The 17,368-nt window shown below is 35.4% G+C and overlaps 1 pseudogene; it reads left to right on the top strand.

Annotated features, from left to right (window-relative positions):
- The first annotated feature begins 2,521 nt into the window (after positions 1–2,521).
- Positions 2,522–6,165, top strand: LOC149157806 (serine hydroxymethyltransferase 3, chloroplastic-like; annotated as a pseudogene).
- Positions 6,166–17,368: the final 11,203 nt, after the last annotated feature.

The following is a 17,368-nucleotide window of genomic DNA, read 5'->3' as shown; positions in this document are numbered from 1 at the left end:
ATTCACATGGAATGTAGCCTATTTAAAGGGGAAATTAAACCAACATAGATCCATCTTTACTTTGGATCTCCTAACCACGGAGAGGGATCAAATATCATGATATGCAAACTAGCATAGAGCGAAGAAATATTAATAAAATGGTATTGACCCATGGTATTCACGTGGAATGTAGCCTATTTAAAGGGGGAAATTAAACCAACATAGATCCATCTTTACTTTGTATCTCCTAAGCACAGAGAGGGATCAAATATCATGATATGCAAACTAGCATAGAGCGAAGAAATATTTGATCCCTCTCGGGGCTTGGTAGATCAGGAGCAAAAATAGATCTTGTAATTTAATGTCCCTTAAATGTTTTAACTCGGTTAAAAAAAATAATAATAAAAATAAATAAATAAATAATTATTAATTTTATTAATTTTAATAAATTACTAATAGTAGTTTTTAAGCTCCACATTTATAATAACCCATGGTATTACCATGGTATTCATGTGAGCATACACTATTTAAAGGGGAAATTCTATCAGCTTAGATCCATCTTAATTCCAGATCTACCAAGTGCTGAGAGGGATAAATAGATTTCATCCCTCTAAGAGTGGTAGATGTGGAGTTAAGATGGATATAGGTTCGTTTTTATGATAATGAAGATATTAAATATACTTAGGAAATTATATTGTAAAAAATATCTTAGGGTGAATGGTTAAAGCTACATTTAGTCACTTCACAAAATTTAGTAAAAAATACCAATATCTCCATTAATATTGATTTTTGTGATTTAACAAAAAAAATTCAAAACAATGAAATCTTATCACTCTTTCCGCATCACCCTCGTAGAAGAGAGATAATTGCTGCCCAGATTTTCCACCATTTTTCAAACGTTCTCAATATGATATCTTCCTGAAAAAGTTAAGGTATTGTTGTTGGATTAGTTGTTTGAGAAATATGCTTGTTTGTACAACCTTTCATCTTCTCTGTTATTCTTAGTTTGTCGTAATGATGTGTGCGGGTTGTGTACCATATTGTCCTAAAAGGCGGAGATTGTGCACCAAAAAGGAAATTAATCCACATGTTACAACGCTGTTAAAAAACGCAAGACACATGAAGGTAGTGAATTATGCTAATAAGCAATTTAGATTGGGAGAGACGTAATTAAATTTTATTATTTAATTGAAGATTTCCAATTAAAATAATAATAAATATACATTTATATATTTATATATTGATTGGAAGGCTTCTGACATCGGTCACTTCTTTCCATTAGATCCCCTTTAGGCCTTTGGGATACCTACTACTTTCTTATATTATATAGTTGGGGCTTGCTACTTGTTGGCATGTTGGGGTAAACAAACTTGATGTGTTTTTTTTATCTGGCAGCTGGAGTCTATGGAATAAGAAAGAAATTTGATTTGAATTTTCTCATCCTGATAGGTAAATGTTTGTAGATGAAGATTCCATCTTAACAACTCTATCATAAGGAAATTCTGTATATCACAAAATCAAGCAATTTTTTTTTTTTTTTTTAACTCAACATTGGTTGCATTTAGGAGAAAAGCGTTGTCTCCATGTCTTCTTCACGTAAGAAAGTTGTATGGTCCAACGATCTTGCCATATGAGTGTTGACAACTAGCTTGCAGTACAAGGCTATCTTTGATGATGAAGCAATAGTAGTAGCTTGGTGGTGGGGAAGATTTGGAAATTTAAATCTTCAATGAAATCCATGATTTTTATGTGGTTGGACCCAACAAATAATATTTTGATGTGAGAGGTTCTACAAAACAGGGCAGGGCAGGGTCCTGGAATTTATACTCTATGCAAATGTGAAGGGGAAACAATATACCACGTGCTGGTGTTCATTTGTATTTTTGCTCAGGAGGTATGGGGTGTTATTCTCCCCTTATTTGAGGATAGGGTACTTGGAAGGAGGCTTCCTTGTTGGACTATTTGATGATAGAGCACTCAAATAACATAAATCATTGCTCCTGATTGCCTCTAGAGCCATTTGGACAGGAAAGAAGGAATAACAATTTTGTAGACAAGGAGATCCCTCCTTTCAGGTACATCATCAAATAAAATACCTTTATGAAGGCATAAAAATGACTCCAAAGGTTAAAGTTCCAAGGTGGATTGCAATCTGGAGGTTGATAAAACTTATCCATGGCCTTTCTTTGTTGGTGCTTTCCAAGGTGATAATATTGTTATATATATTATCTATGAATATGTGTGATATTCTTGTTTTATATATTATTTGCGATTTGAACCCAAGTCAGCTGCTCTTGCATGTGTTATCTGCGATTCAAACCCAATTCAGCACGTGCAGGAGGAAAATTTGAACTAGTGCTGCTTTTGGTGTCTTTCATGTCTACCTCTGCCAGAGAATTATCCACAATACATCAAGTTTTGGATTCACATGTCTCCCAATATTTGATTATTTTTCACATTTTGACATGGGCACAAAGGATAGGTCTTCTTTCAGGTGCAAACATATTCATTGTAGGTCATAATCGACAGTGGAACAGTAGGGATGGGCTTGTTTGTTCAATATAATTTGAACCCAACTGCAAATTTGATGCCCAAAACTTGACAACTAGTTTTGGGGGTTCCCTGGCAACATAAAAGCAGAAAATTAGGAGGTTTGAAACTTTGAGGTCGTGCCCATCATATAAACCTTTTTGTATCACAACAATCTTGACAATGGGAAATCCTTTGGCGTTCATGCTGGTGCAACCTTGCAACTTCCCAGGTGTGCATGTTGTTCACAATTCACGCTATGATTTATTTATTTATGTATTTGTTTTTGGTTGAAATTGCTACATGTATAGATAGCCTATGTGACATCCTTGATAATCTTTCCATTTGAAGACCAAGTGAAGAAAGCATAGATCATAGTTGAATATAGTTTAACTTGGAGGTGTTTAGAAGATTCATTTGTGAATTGAGTTGCTGCAAATAAGCTTCTTATCTTCATTTAATGAACTATGTCAAATACCTCAGTTTTATTTATAGTTTTGTTGAGTTAATGGTTAGTGAATGGCTTGATAAAGAATTTGTTCTTGATCTAGATTCCCCTCGGATGCCAGCAAACAGAAATTGTAGACCTCAATAATACAATTAATGCTCCTGTCAAACCGTGCCTCAGTTATCAAGGGTACTAAATTTATTGTGATTTCTTTATCTAGTTTGTAAATTACTCCGTGCAGAGGGAAAGCAAAGCTTTGTAGATCCTCTTCTAAGTGAGCTCGATCCTGAAATGAATCTAATAATTGAGAAAGAAAAGCAGTCACAATTAAATGGCTTGGAACTTATTTCTTCTAAAAATTTTACACCTTGGGCGGTTATGGAAGCTGTTGGATCATGTCTAACAAATAGGTATTCAGAAGGACTCCATGGTAAGATGTAAGTGCTTGAAGATATAAATTGGAATGTGAAGAATGGTAACATCATGATTGTGATTGTGCTTGAGCTGCTTATCAGTTTCTTCTTGCCACTTGGTATTTTTTTCTTTTTAAACTCAGTTTCTCTTAGATTTTGGACCTATACTTTTTAGTTTGAATGTTTGACATGTGTGTAATGGTTTCTAGGTTCAACGTTATAGTGTAGAGACCTGTAGTTGTTGCATGAGTATCTATTATCACAATGATGGATACAATTGTTGGACACTTTTCTATATTTATTCACTACTGTGTTGGGTTGGGATTTATGCCATGCATATAATATGCTGGCAATGAATTCATTGACCAAAGTGAGAGGCTTTGCTAGCAGAGGGCCCTAGAAGCATTCCATCTTGACAACAATACATGGGGTGTTAATTTTCAACCATTATCTCGATCCCCAACTAATTTTGTTGTTTATACAACTCTCCTCCAACCACATCATCGCATTATGGTGTGTATGGTTCTGAACTACGAACCTCCTTTGATAAGATTATCATTCCTATTTGGGCATGTAACATGTGAAAATTTTCTTTGCAACATTTAGGGTTTGGACTTACCACATGGAGGGCATCTGTCTCATGGATTCATGATAGCAAAAAAGCGAGTATCTGCTACATCAATTTACTTTGAATCAATTCCATATCATTTAGATGAGTCCACAGGTGAGCTTGCATTTCCAATCTAATAATAATTAGGAGGGAAACAGTTCCATCATTGACAAATATTGAACCAATCTTTTGGGGAAGTGTTCAAAGTGTTAATGGTCAGGTTTGTTTTCTTGGGTTATAGGATTCATTGACTATGAGATGCTTGAGAAGAATGCCACCCTTTTAGGATCAAGCTTATCATTGTTGGTGCTAGTGCATATCCCCGAGATATTGATTACCCTCGCATGAGGTAGGTATTGAAGCTAGGTATTTCTAGATCTTATAATGGCAGTCCTTTCAAAAATTTCTCTTTCCAACAATGTTTATTCTAGCATATTTTATTAATATGTTCTTATAGTATGTAATTTTGGATTTTTTTATGATTTTTAGTACTAAAAAGTTTGTGGTTTGGAAAGATTGCCAATATAGTTGGGGCATACTTAATGATGGACATGGCACACATAAATGGTCTAATTGTTGCTTCTACAATGGTCATTCCATTTGATTTTTGTGATGTAGTAACAACTACAACGCACAAGGTGAGTTGATGCTATTAATTTTCTCCGCACTTCACCCTTTCAATTAAAAATATGAGTATATTAGATGGACATTTTTTTGGATCTATCTTAATGCTATATATTTGTGCCATTTCCCCCTTGTATAAGAAAAATAATCCCATTAATGTTCAAGAAAAGATGAATAACTAAAACAAATATGCCATTCCCATCATAGGAGGAGTGATTATAGAGTTAAGAGGTGTAGATTTTCCTTTTGCTTCTCTTGCATGTTCTTTGATTCAGTTTCCTATTTTCATTTTTTTTATGTTCATTTTGTTTCTTATCACTACTAGATCAAAGCTTCGATGAAACTAATTATGTTCCTTGAATTGTTTGTCAATTGTTTCACTTTTATTTTTATATTTATGATATTTTTCATTCTGAAATATTTTTGGATTGGAGGGTTGTGATTTTTAGTCTTTACGAGGTCCTTGGGGAGGCATGGTATTCTTCAAGAAGAAACCAGTATTGGGGGTTGACCTAGAGACAACCATCAAAAATGTAGTTTTTCCAGGTTTACAGGTCAATCTGAGTTCTCCTTCCTTTCCTCCATCATCCATATTGTTCTCCTGCTCACTAATATCATAATATTGGATATATCGATTTTTTGTATCATTTCGTTTCTAAAAGATACATGAAATAATTTGTGGCTTTCTAGGGAGGACCACATAACCATACCATAGGAGGGTTCGTTGCTTGTTTAAAACATGATGTAACTATAGAGCTCAAGGCTTATCAAGTACAGGTGTAGCACTCTCACATGTCTAAGCTTCTGTAAAATTCATGCATGTGAATTATTTTTTGAATGGATTTTGTTTCTTATCAAAGGTAAAATAGTTTTAGTAAGTTGTAGCAAATTTCCGAGCCCTTGCAAAGAGCCTAATGGATTTGGGTTACAATTTGGTGTCTGGTGGTAGTGAAAATCACCTAGTTCTAGTTGATTTGAGGCCCTTGGTAAGGATCCTCTATTCATATGCTGGAGTACACAACCTACTTGTATATTGATTTCTATTGGATTTAGTTGGTTGAATGTAACATGGTATATATTAATGGGCTTGGATAGGGCATTGATGGTGCAAGAGTAGAGGACGTTTTGGATGTTGCTTCTATCACACTGAACAAGAATTTTGTACCAGGTTACATGAATTTTTTCTTTGTATATTTAGATGTAAGGGATTCATTGATTTTCCTTTCTCCATGGGATGATATAGCTTACTTTAATACCTTACATTTTCAGGTGATAAAAGTGTTATGGTTCCTGGTGGTATACACATAGGGACTCTTGCATTAACCACCCGTGGGCTTCTTGAGGATGACTTTATTAAGGTTGCAGATTTTATCCACGAGGGGTTGTAGATAGCCATTAAGGCTAAGAGCTCTGTGAAAAGTACAAAATTAAAAGATTTTATAGAATTTATTAAGTCAGACAATTTCCAGCTATGAAATAGCATTTTTGATCTCAAAAAGTGGGTTGAATCATTTGCTAGCCAATTTCCATTGTCTGGTGTTGGCACTGAAAATCTTAGTTAGATATATGACGTGCTCACAAGATCAGAAGTGTCCTTTATTAACTTTTAGGTTGGGCTTCAGTGACGATAACTAGGTTGGTAAGATTTGGTTCCATGTGTATATTATAGTGATGAATAATGTTTTAAGTTGAATTTTGTTTGAATTTATGTGCTTTCCCAACATTGGCATTAACAGATTCTATTCCGATGTGTTGGATGTTGAGTTTGCCATTTTATTTATTGGAAATTATGTACGACTCTCTTTTTGTTCATCACAAGAATTTTGGGTTGAAAAATATTGATAACTTGTATGGAAGCTATTATAGCACTTATTTATGTGGTGTGACTATGGATATTTTATATAGCCTGGAAAGCAATATTCCATACTTCTCAAGGGCCCAGGTATTGGGCCAATTACACAGTTTCATAAAGTGTGTTCACTAAGATACTTCTACACATGCACAGATTCCATGTATACATGACACATTTGCAATCAATTGGGCTTCTAAGATTTTATTGTTACATTCATCATCTCACATAGGCTGGCAAGAATTGGTCCCATTTGTAGATTATAGCAATGAACCATGTTGAGATCTGTATTTTTCTTGAATTTATGTGCTTTCCCAGTATAAGCATACATATTCTGTTTTGGTGTGATGGGTATTGAGTTTTCTATTTTATATTGGCAAAAAAAGTCTACATAATTTGTATGGTACACCCTTTCAATCCTTCATTTTCTAAAGCAGTTATTTAGACTCTCTTCTATTGGTTAGGACTAAGTAATAAGAATAGTAGGCATAAAGAATTAGGTAGGAATAAATAGAAAGAAAGTGCTACTGTTACATTTATTGTACACACCCTTTATAGAATGAATTTACCACCCTATCCATGGTTTATAGATAGAATTGACGTAGCTTGAGTAGGTATTTACATAGGGTTTGATTACTGAATTTACCACTTTACACACCCTGTCTGTGTTTCATTTGACTGGTTGACTACTCTTACTGTTTTGAATTATATTAGTATTAGTCAGTATATTAGATCGATTGGGACTTACACTATTAGGAAGCTACATCCTGAGTTTATTGAGTCTATAGAATCAAGCTCTCATTTAGTCTATAGGACAGAGGAATGCAAAGTATATAGAGACAAATTTGAGAGCCAAAAACACAAAAAAATAAGTGGAGTATTTGATCCAATTACTATTGGATTCACTTATTCCAAACAAGTGTATATATAATTTGTTATGGAGTTTTATGGGGTGAAGAAAAAAGTGCAAGGATTGTTGGATTAAGGTTGTGAGACGTGATGTGATGTGCCTGAGGAATATAAAATATATCATGACTAGGTGGTACCTATTTTGCCAAAATTGCATAGGACTTGTAACTGGTCCCATACACAATAAGTAGCCCCTTGTGGAGGTATGCCAGTCCACGAGAGGTGAACATGTCACTTGGGGGAGTTGAACCCTAGTGGGCGTGATAACAACACCCCTCTTTCACTAACTAGGTAAGACCCTGTTGACAACATTGTTTAGCTTTTGATTTAATAGTCTTCTGGTCTTAATTGTCTTAACAGGAGAGGGTATTATTCAATGGAATCATAGTATCTAAATGATGAACATGGGTTAAGTTTTGTTTCAAAATATTTGACTCTTGAATGCTCAAATTTTTGTGTGACCACCAAATGCAAGGCCTTTCAACCAACTAGATGTTCAAAGTAGCACAAATTATAGTGAGTGCAGTCTCACATTGCTAGAGATTGTTTTCAGTTGGAAGTGATGAAAATAATAATGGGAGTTTTCCAAACTGGGATTGTGAAACATATGAGTAATTGCTTCTATACCTTGGTGAAATTTCATTTGCATATACATATATTCCAACTAATCTCTCCTTCAATTAGTAGGATGTAAAAGCTTTTGTGAATGGTGGGCATGGTGTATTGGGATGTTTCCATTAACTCAGGTTCTGAACATCATGATTGAGTGTCAGGTTACAGGTAAAAACTTGGCATGTTCTGAATTAGTAATAATTTCTTTCTTAATGCAAATTTTTCATCTGCATATACATCTTAGCTGGCTTCTCTCGAAAATGGCAGAATATAAAACTTTTGTTGTTGTGTCATGGATGGCATAAAGTAATATGATTTAATTAGCTCAGGTTTTCATTAGGTTAAGTGTCGAAGATCAGGATTGAAAGACATCTACAACCGTGGTGGTTTATCAAATAGTAATGGTATTTTACTGAGAAACATTCATCTACATGTACATTCCAACTCGACTCTTTCAGAAATGGTAGAATATACTTTTGCGTTTTGAGTATTATTGGTTGAATAAGGTAACATTATTTAGGCTACTCGATTATTGCATAGCAGCCATGGTTTCCCTGTGTCTAGTCATCATCTCAAATTCTTGTGCTTGTTTTTTTTGGTGCAAACTGCAAAATTGAGAGGTTATTTATTTTGATCAGCTACTTTGATTTTCAATGGGAATTTATGTCTGATAATGTGGTGATTGTGCATGATTTGTTTTAATTCCTACACAACTATTGTGATATGTCATTCATCAAAGGATACCAATTTATTTATTTTTATTTTATTTTTTATTTTTTAAATTTATTTATTTATTTATTATTATTATTATTATTATTATTATTATTATATATTTATTTATTTTTATTGATTTATTTACTTATTTATTATTTATTATTTATTTTTATTTTTGTTTTTATTTTTATTTTTGTTTTTGTTTTTATTTTTGGTTTTTTGTTTTTTGTTTTTGTCTTTTTTGTTTTTTTTGTTTTTGTTTGTTTGTTTTGTTTTTTTTTTCAATCTACATTATTTTTCATTACTCCATTGCCAAAACACAGAAGTCCTTGCTGGGTTATGCATGTATTTGATTCTTGGGATTTTGTGTTGGCAGTTCCTCTGTTGTTCGTTGTAATACATTTGAAATTAAACATGAGGTGTTGTTTGTGGTGTAATATTACATTTGAAATTAAACATGAGGTGTTGTTTGTGGTGTAATAATACATTTGAAATTAAACATGAGGTGTTGTTTGTGGGGTAATACATTATTCTTAAACAACAACTCTTGTTGATCAATGCTTTGAATCTTTTCTTATTTGATGTCATGATCCCCAGTCGTTCCTGTTGTTATGGAGATCGTTCTTGCAGGCATTATTGCATGCTTAATGTATTGTCTTGATACAATGAACTAATTATGTTTTTTTATTGTTGCAACTCCATTTATATTATTGTCAAGTTCTCATTAGTTCTATTCAATTTTAATCAATGCCTCATGAGTTTGTGATTCTGGAGTAGGTGATAAACTAGGGGAGGGAAGCCAATAGTGGAATCTAGACCAATAGTGGAGATACAACTTGACCTCTGAAGCTATAACAAATCAAAACACAACACACCTATAACACATTATAAAAGTGGTATTAAAATAATGAAGAATGCTCACAAGTTTAAAAATAATCCATAAAATCACTAGGCATACAATTGTCTAGAAATCGACTCTTAGTTCACTACCATACAAAACATCATGTCCAAACACATCTTTAAATGCTCTAACATAAAGACACTTCAAATCCTTAGACATTAATAACCATCAAATGCTTAGTCCAACAAGGTTCAGTTTTGATGTATAGATTACCTATCACATCTAACAGAGAGGTTGATTGCTAGAGAATGTCTGCAGTAAATGATGTTCCAATATGTATAACCTCAAGTCCATATAGAGCCCAATGCTTCTTTCCCCTTGTGAATTTGATCATACATGAATAGGTACTGCTTATCATTCAATGCTTTCCATGACCCACCCCTAAGTTTGCAATCTATAATGCAAAGGAGTAACTTATTCAACTCTGTTCAAAATGACCATTAATCATATCAATTTGCCAAGGCCATTAAACATTTTAGAAGCACCAACATTGTCTAGGAGAAACTAAGAGCCCCTAGATCATAATCAAATCAATCCTAGACAAAGATATCATCATTTTTCATATGCAATCCATGTCGATGACCATTCACCACTCAACTTTCCAATGGAATGTTATACATTTAATCTATAATTCATGGAAGCACCATTGCAGAAACTCAGTTTACAATACTACTCTCTAGATCACTGTTAGAATTTCATACAATGTATATTTATTCTTGGGACTCATCAATCAAGATTTCCAATGGAGCATTATAAATCTAAACCATCATTAATGGAAGCACCATTTCTTCAACTCAGTTTACAATACTGCTCTATAGGTCACTGCAAACATTTCTCTCACCACGAATCTTTAGTTAGGGATCAACACTATTTCATAAACTCTCTCCTTTTAAATTTTTGTTTCTTGTCACCTATGTTTACCTTAAAGTTTTTCGTTTCCTTGTTTCTATGCACTGCATCAACCTCTATTATTCTACAATATTTGTTTGTTTAATGTTTTTCTGTCATGCACGAGGAAATAGTGTTGCTCTTGTGAGGGTAAGAATGCAAGTGACAAGGGTTGATCATCTACAAAACTCTTCCTCAAATGAGGAGTTAAATCCGGTAGGTTTTGAAGAGCATAATGATATAAAAGCTAAAGATCATATGATGTAGATGTTGAAGGTGGTGCTTTTGCATGAATTATAGTGCAAGGTGCAAGTTTAACCAAGAATATTAGTGTTAACAGAGGCTGAACTAAAGAGGATATGCTAAAGGAAATTGATGATGTTGACTTCAATGGATGCTTAATAAGAGTTGTAGTGAGAAAATATGGAACTCACAAACATAAATACATTATTGGCTAAATACCTCATGCACAGAAGAAGAAGAAAGGGTTATTACAATGTTAATTGAACAAAAGGAGGAAATAGTTGATTGGTGTAAGGAGATACTTGAAATTGGCCATGACCTAGAGTTGATACAACTTAAGGCTAATGTTGCTCCACTTTGAGTCCATTCAAAGATGGATTTTGGGGAAATCAGGGTGTGCAGGAGTTAAGAAAATATATCAAGAGCTGGCATTATGAACAATTGAAATCCTAAATAGAGACAAAGCTATGGATTTACACCCTACAATTTTGACCAAGTTCTATTACAATCTATCCAAGGCATATGGAGATCATTCATACAGTTTACAATATATATATATGCAATTGTGACAAGTTTCTTTTCCAAGTTGGAAGGAATTGTGGCATGTGGATAAATGCCAAGTGAATGAGTGAAAATGTGCCAAAGTGTTTCCTAACAACAACGTGGATAACTATATTTTTTTGTGCAATTACAATTGGTTTATCAATGTCTAGGCTATATTTGTTTTAGGGAAATAAAAATATGAAGAACCATTTCAAGAATTGTGAGCAAGGAATATCCGTGGTTGCACATCGTAATGCATAGATGACTAAATAATTGTTTATGATTTGGCTATACCATTTTGTCACTTTTTACCTAGAGGCGTCTATCTTACAAACATATACTTGTTAATTTTTTATGGCCATCACAACAACATAGTTTTACAAACCACAAAGGCAAACACGATAGGCATACATAGTGTTGGCACTACTTAGACATTACTCATAAGTTGCAACCCCTAGAAGTGTGTTTGGGCCTTTTAAGAATTATTTAAGGTTTGAGAGAATAAATTGGATGGCAAAGAACCCATGGAGAGAGGTAAAAAGGTTTGAAACAATTGAAATTGCTAGCATATCTATTGAAAGGACCTTGACACCCTCTAATATTAATGTGGAATGTAGGTGCAATGGAATTTGGCTAGTCAATTATGATTCTCTTACCAATGATGAGGCTTGTAGCCAAGTTTTTGAAATACCTGAAGATAAATATGCAAAAGTTGTTATAAACATGTTGAGTCTACCTCAAGGATATTATCATCTATTAGGTGATGATGATGAACATGGAAATTCTACTTAAGAATATCATGGAGCAATTCAAGAAAAAACAGTAGTTGTTGATGACAAAAACCACATACAAATTTTACAACTGCTAATTAAAATGAAATTGTTGAAATAAATATGATTGAAGGTGGTCGAGTGATGGGAAACATTAATGAGCAATTTTAATTTCCAAGCCAAGTGACCTTACATGAGTGGTTAGCGGAAGCCATGATGAATATGAATTAAAATGATCGTTAGGAATACTAATGAAGAAATCTTTAACATGCCTTCATACGTGCTGGGCCATAAGGTGTTCAGGTGGTGGGGACCAGAGTTACATAAATATTTTATTGTTGATCTATTAAACTCCATAATTCAAGGTAGGAACCATTTGTTCGTTGGGTAAGATACAACTATTTAGGTAAGAGAAAGGAAGGTCGGTAAGTAAGGGGGCCCTCTTTCATTTTCCTACTTGCATAAAGCCTGCTTGAATGGGAGGGAGTTTAACACAATGACTCAAAACAAAATATTGCATCGTAAGGCCACATGTAAGGTTCATGGGTATGGGATTTCCTCGATTCAACACTTCATGACATGGTAGAATGACTTTCATAACTTATATATTTCTTGAAGAACGCATTGTAATGACCAAATATCATATGGAAGGATGAACTACCTGAAGGTCGATGGCTTAAAAACTACTCGGAGAGCGAATGAAAGTGTTTACAAATTTCCCTTGTAAATATAACAACTTCTCCTTACAATGAGGCTGCAAATTTGTAGAAGAAAGAAAGTCCTTTGTCACAGTTAGGCTGGCATTTGAGAAACTGGTTTGATATGGAATCAACAAGGTAGTGATGGAAACACTCAAAGAAACAAAAGTTGGGAGAAAAGTAAAACAAAATTTGTACAAACATTAATCTCTCATATCTTGACAAAAGTGGTAGAGAAAATATTAATCTCTCCTACCTTGATAGAATTGGTGGTCAAGATCAACACCTACAAGAACTTTGTTGTGCAATATTATTAAAAGTAATAGAAGGATATGAAAGAGTGTACAGTAAGACCCTTGACAAACATGACCACTGAAACTTGCAACATTGTTTGTAGGAAGAGAAAATTATGTTTCTTTTTGCCAAACATGTATGCTAGTATATTACAGTTTAATGAATATGTTTTCCTATTATCATATATGGTTTCATACTTTAACAAAACATTCTCCAAGACTTCACAATGTTTTATTATTCAGTGAAAGATTTCCAAGATCTTACAAGATTTTATAATCTAGTGAAAGATTCACCATGACTTTACAAGATAATATAATCTAGTTAGAGATTTTCCAAAAAAATATATATACATATTATATTATTGATAAAATCGCCTCCCATTTTTCCTATGTATCACGGGGATTCACCCATTTATTATACATGTAAATTTAGGGTGGTTCTTAAAATTTTCCCTACGATTGTCACGTAAAAAGGTAATAGGAGGGGCTTGGTTCAATAAGCCTTCATTAAGGTGGAATCAAGCCAGTACAAGAATTCAAATGAGGGGGTATATCGAGACATTCTTAAAAGAGAAATGTCTTCTCCCAGTGGCCAACACACAACATTGAGACAACTTTAAAACTAAAGTTGGAGTAGTGGTGGAGAGGAGGAAAAGAAGGAGGGAAATATAAACAGAGGGGCTACCACTCCAAAACCTTACAGGGTGCGATTCTGTGATATTGTGTAAAATCGTTGGGGGAGGCCGAGATAATTTTACAAAGGAAACCTATGCAAAATTAGGGCTGTGTAGGCCATTTTCTCTCTCTTCCTGGGGGTCACGTGGCAGCATATGATTGGTCCTCAGATCTAACATGGAAGCTGACATCCTCAATGACGTGGAAGTATGGTAATGATGTGGCAGTACGGGTGAAACATGTCACTCAGTTTCAGTGTTTTCAGGGGCCTTATGGGGCGATTTCTGACAAATTGACAACCCTTCGTGTAGTTGAGCGAAGTCTGTTCTGATTGCATTCATATGACCTTGGATACTCCACACCCCCCTCATTATCATTCATAACCTTGGCTTTTAACATGCCTCATACTCACATAGACACATCCCAGCAGAAAGCCCCATTTGTATCTGACCCTAAAAAATTAATTTCCAAGAAAATATCACCAGCCTTTGAAGTTCCCTCATCCAATTCTCAGCCTGTTAATGCTCATTATTCAGGACTTACTCCTGAGGCCTTGACATACCCTCTTTCCCCTCCAAACAGTGTGGTCTTGACCCCAGTTCCTCAAGAAAATTTGAATCCCCCTCCACTAATCCAGATGGCTCTTCCAGGATTTTTTCTACATAAGTATGCACCTCTTGATCTACCTTAGCCCTTAAGTTTCATACAACAATATTACCTTAATCTTCTGCCTCGATTCAATGGGGAAGATGACAACACAACATAGATACACATAGAAACCTTCTATGGATTTTTTGAGAACTTGAATGTGGAACAATTGGATGTGGTCATGAGACTTTTTTTACAAAGTCTTGATGGAGAAGCCAAAAAGTGGTTCAAAGGCCTACCAAATGCCTCCATCACTACATGGGAGGAGCTGGAAAGTGCTTTCACCCAAAAATGGAGAGAAAAGAGGAACCATGAGTACCTCCTCCCTGAGTTTAATGGCATAATAAAAATACCGAAGGATGATACTTCAAAATTTATCAAAAGATTCAATAAGAAGTACAATAACCTTCCAACTAACATAAAACCTCCTCCAACTACAACTCGTGTGGTTTTCTTTGGAGCCTTTGAGTCCAACGTTGGTTTTACCCTGAGAGAAAGGAAGTCTCTCACTCTAGACCAACTTCAGATCGATGCTCTCGAAGTAGAAGAAAATCTGGCCTCAACAGGGAAGTCAAGGGTAAAGCAAGAACCTACTGAACCCAAAAGAGGGAAAGAAGAGGCATCCTCCTCTGGTCAAGATAGAGAATCATCAAACCTGAAGTGCGACGATCTAGACAAACTCATCAAGAGTTTATCAAAAAAGGTTGGAAAGCTTGAAATTGAGAACAAGAACCTCTCTAGATCAAATGCTCAAGTCAACAACCGGGGTTATAACCCACAATATAGAAGGCCTCCAAGGGAAAGAAAGGAACAAATTGACCAGATCCCTCATCCCTTATACTTGGAATATGGTCTCAATGAACGATCGTCAGATACATAGGAGATGCAAGGAAATATATATTCTACTTTTACCAAGGAAGAACATGATAATATGACTCACTAGGATGCCATTCATCATAGAGAAGCAGTAGCAGATGAGGAAGATATGGATTATTATTGCAAACATTTTGTAGAGTTCATGCAAACACAACCCCAATGTAAGTGTATTCTAAGATCTTCAAAGAAGAGGTCATGGAAACTAGAGAAACAAGAAGGAAGTGCTCCCCAAGTTGCTCCTCCCGCACTAGACAAAGGGAAAGGTAAGCTCCATCATGACCCACCCAAGGCAGGAGTCTCTACAAATAAGGAAAGCAATGGTCCTAAGGGACACACAGAAAAAGAGGCACCTGATCTGCTTAAAATTGCCAGCTAGAAGGGAGAAAGAACAGATCCAAGAGATATAGAAGAGGCCCAACCCACATTCAATCTCCATAAGGAGATGGAAAAGGTAAAAATTCCTATTCCTCTAACTGAGCTTCTAAAGTAGCCTAATTACAAAGCCCAAGTCTCTCAATTCATGCATCTACTCACCTCAACACCAACCTAGGATAATCTGAACCTCCAAGAGGAGAGGCTCATGGTTGTTTTTGGGCCGCATGTGGAAGATTTGGACCCTTCTACTGTGCCTTTATATGTGACTTTGGTGATCCATGACCTTTTGTTGCATAATCGCATGCTGGATTGCATGGCCTCACACAACCTCATGCCATTATTAGTAACATAACAACTGGGTTTAGAGACACCAGACCATACAAGGACATGTACTCCTTTGACTCTAAGATAGTCAAATGCTTAGGCATGACAAACTTAGGATTTGGTGGTAAAACTCACTTAGATCACAGTGAAAAGTGTGGTAATGGATATACTGGTGGTTGATATACCTCCTCGTTTTGGAATGCTCTTATCCAGATATTTGGGTTCCAAGGTGGGTGGCTCTATCAATCTAGATCTGAATTATGCCACCATTCCCACTTTTGGAGGTGAGTAAAGGAGGCTGTACAGAGAATCCAGGTTTACGAAAACCGTGACCCCAGCTAAGGGCTTAGAAAACTGCCAGTGCATGGGAAGGATCAAAATCTCCTGTCTGTTCCTAGAAGAGGATTGAAGCCTTCTGAGAGGAAACATCAGTACACCTAATAGGGCAATTGGAGCTCTTGTGAGCAAATGAAAATAACATATGGAAATTATACTTCAATGGAGAAAACTCAAAAGATGGGAATGGAGTTGGAATATTGTTGGTGTCTCCGAAGGGTAGTCTGATACCCCTCTCTTTCAAACTGGAGTTTGAGGCGACTAACAATATGGCGGAGTATGAGGCACTGCTCCTTGGATTACAAATGGAAAAAAATATGAATATCAAATGCCTAACAGTCTATGGAGATTCTAAACTGGTCATAAGGAAATTCATAAATCAATGCCAAGCCAAACACCCCAAGCTGGGGACGTACCAAAATGAAGTGTGGGACTTAATCGATAATTTCTTCCTAGCTTTTAACATCCATTTTCTACCCAGGGAAGAAAACAAGATGGTTGATTCTCTTGTGGTAGCTGCAAGCACTTTCAGCCCCCCATAGAATCCACTCAGATATTGGATAGAAGTCAGACACATGCCTCCAATACCTGATAATGTCAAAAAATGGCAAGTGTTTGAAGATGACGAGCAGGTGAAAATATTCATAGAAGTTGTTGGGGAGTTTTCCCACTCCACCATTGATCAAGAAGAAGAAGAAGCAGAACAAGAAATCACTTCGTGGAAAGACACCGTGGCTGGGCAAAAAAATTTGCAACTAAAAGGGAACACCCCCTCATGGACTTGTTCCACTGGAAAGGATTTTTAATAAGGATGACATAGCCTCCAAACAAATGGCCCCGAGAAGGACGAGTAAGTAGAAGACTGCAACATCAGATCAGAGGAGGAACCCCAGACGATCAGGCTGTCCAAAGAAATACCCTTTCAATACAAACAAATGTATTTATATCTATTCAAAACTTACAAATATGTATTTTCTTGGTCTTATGATGATTTGAAATCATTTGATACTAATATCATTCAACATAAGGTTCCATTGAAGAGTGGGATAAATCCATGCAAAAAGGAACTCAGACAGATAAATCCACTCTTACTCCCCTCCATTGAAAAGGA

The sequence above is a fragment of the Pinus tabuliformis genome, chromosome 5_2 (assembly GCF_031772625.1).
Source record: "Pinus tabuliformis cultivar Carrire ecotype Pingquan chromosome 5_2, CPIR1, whole genome shotgun sequence".
Taxonomy (NCBI): Eukaryota; Viridiplantae; Streptophyta; class Pinopsida; order Pinales; family Pinaceae; genus Pinus; species Pinus tabuliformis.
The sequence above is the reverse complement of the archived record's forward strand: the minus strand, read 5'-3'. Positions and strand labels throughout refer to the sequence as shown.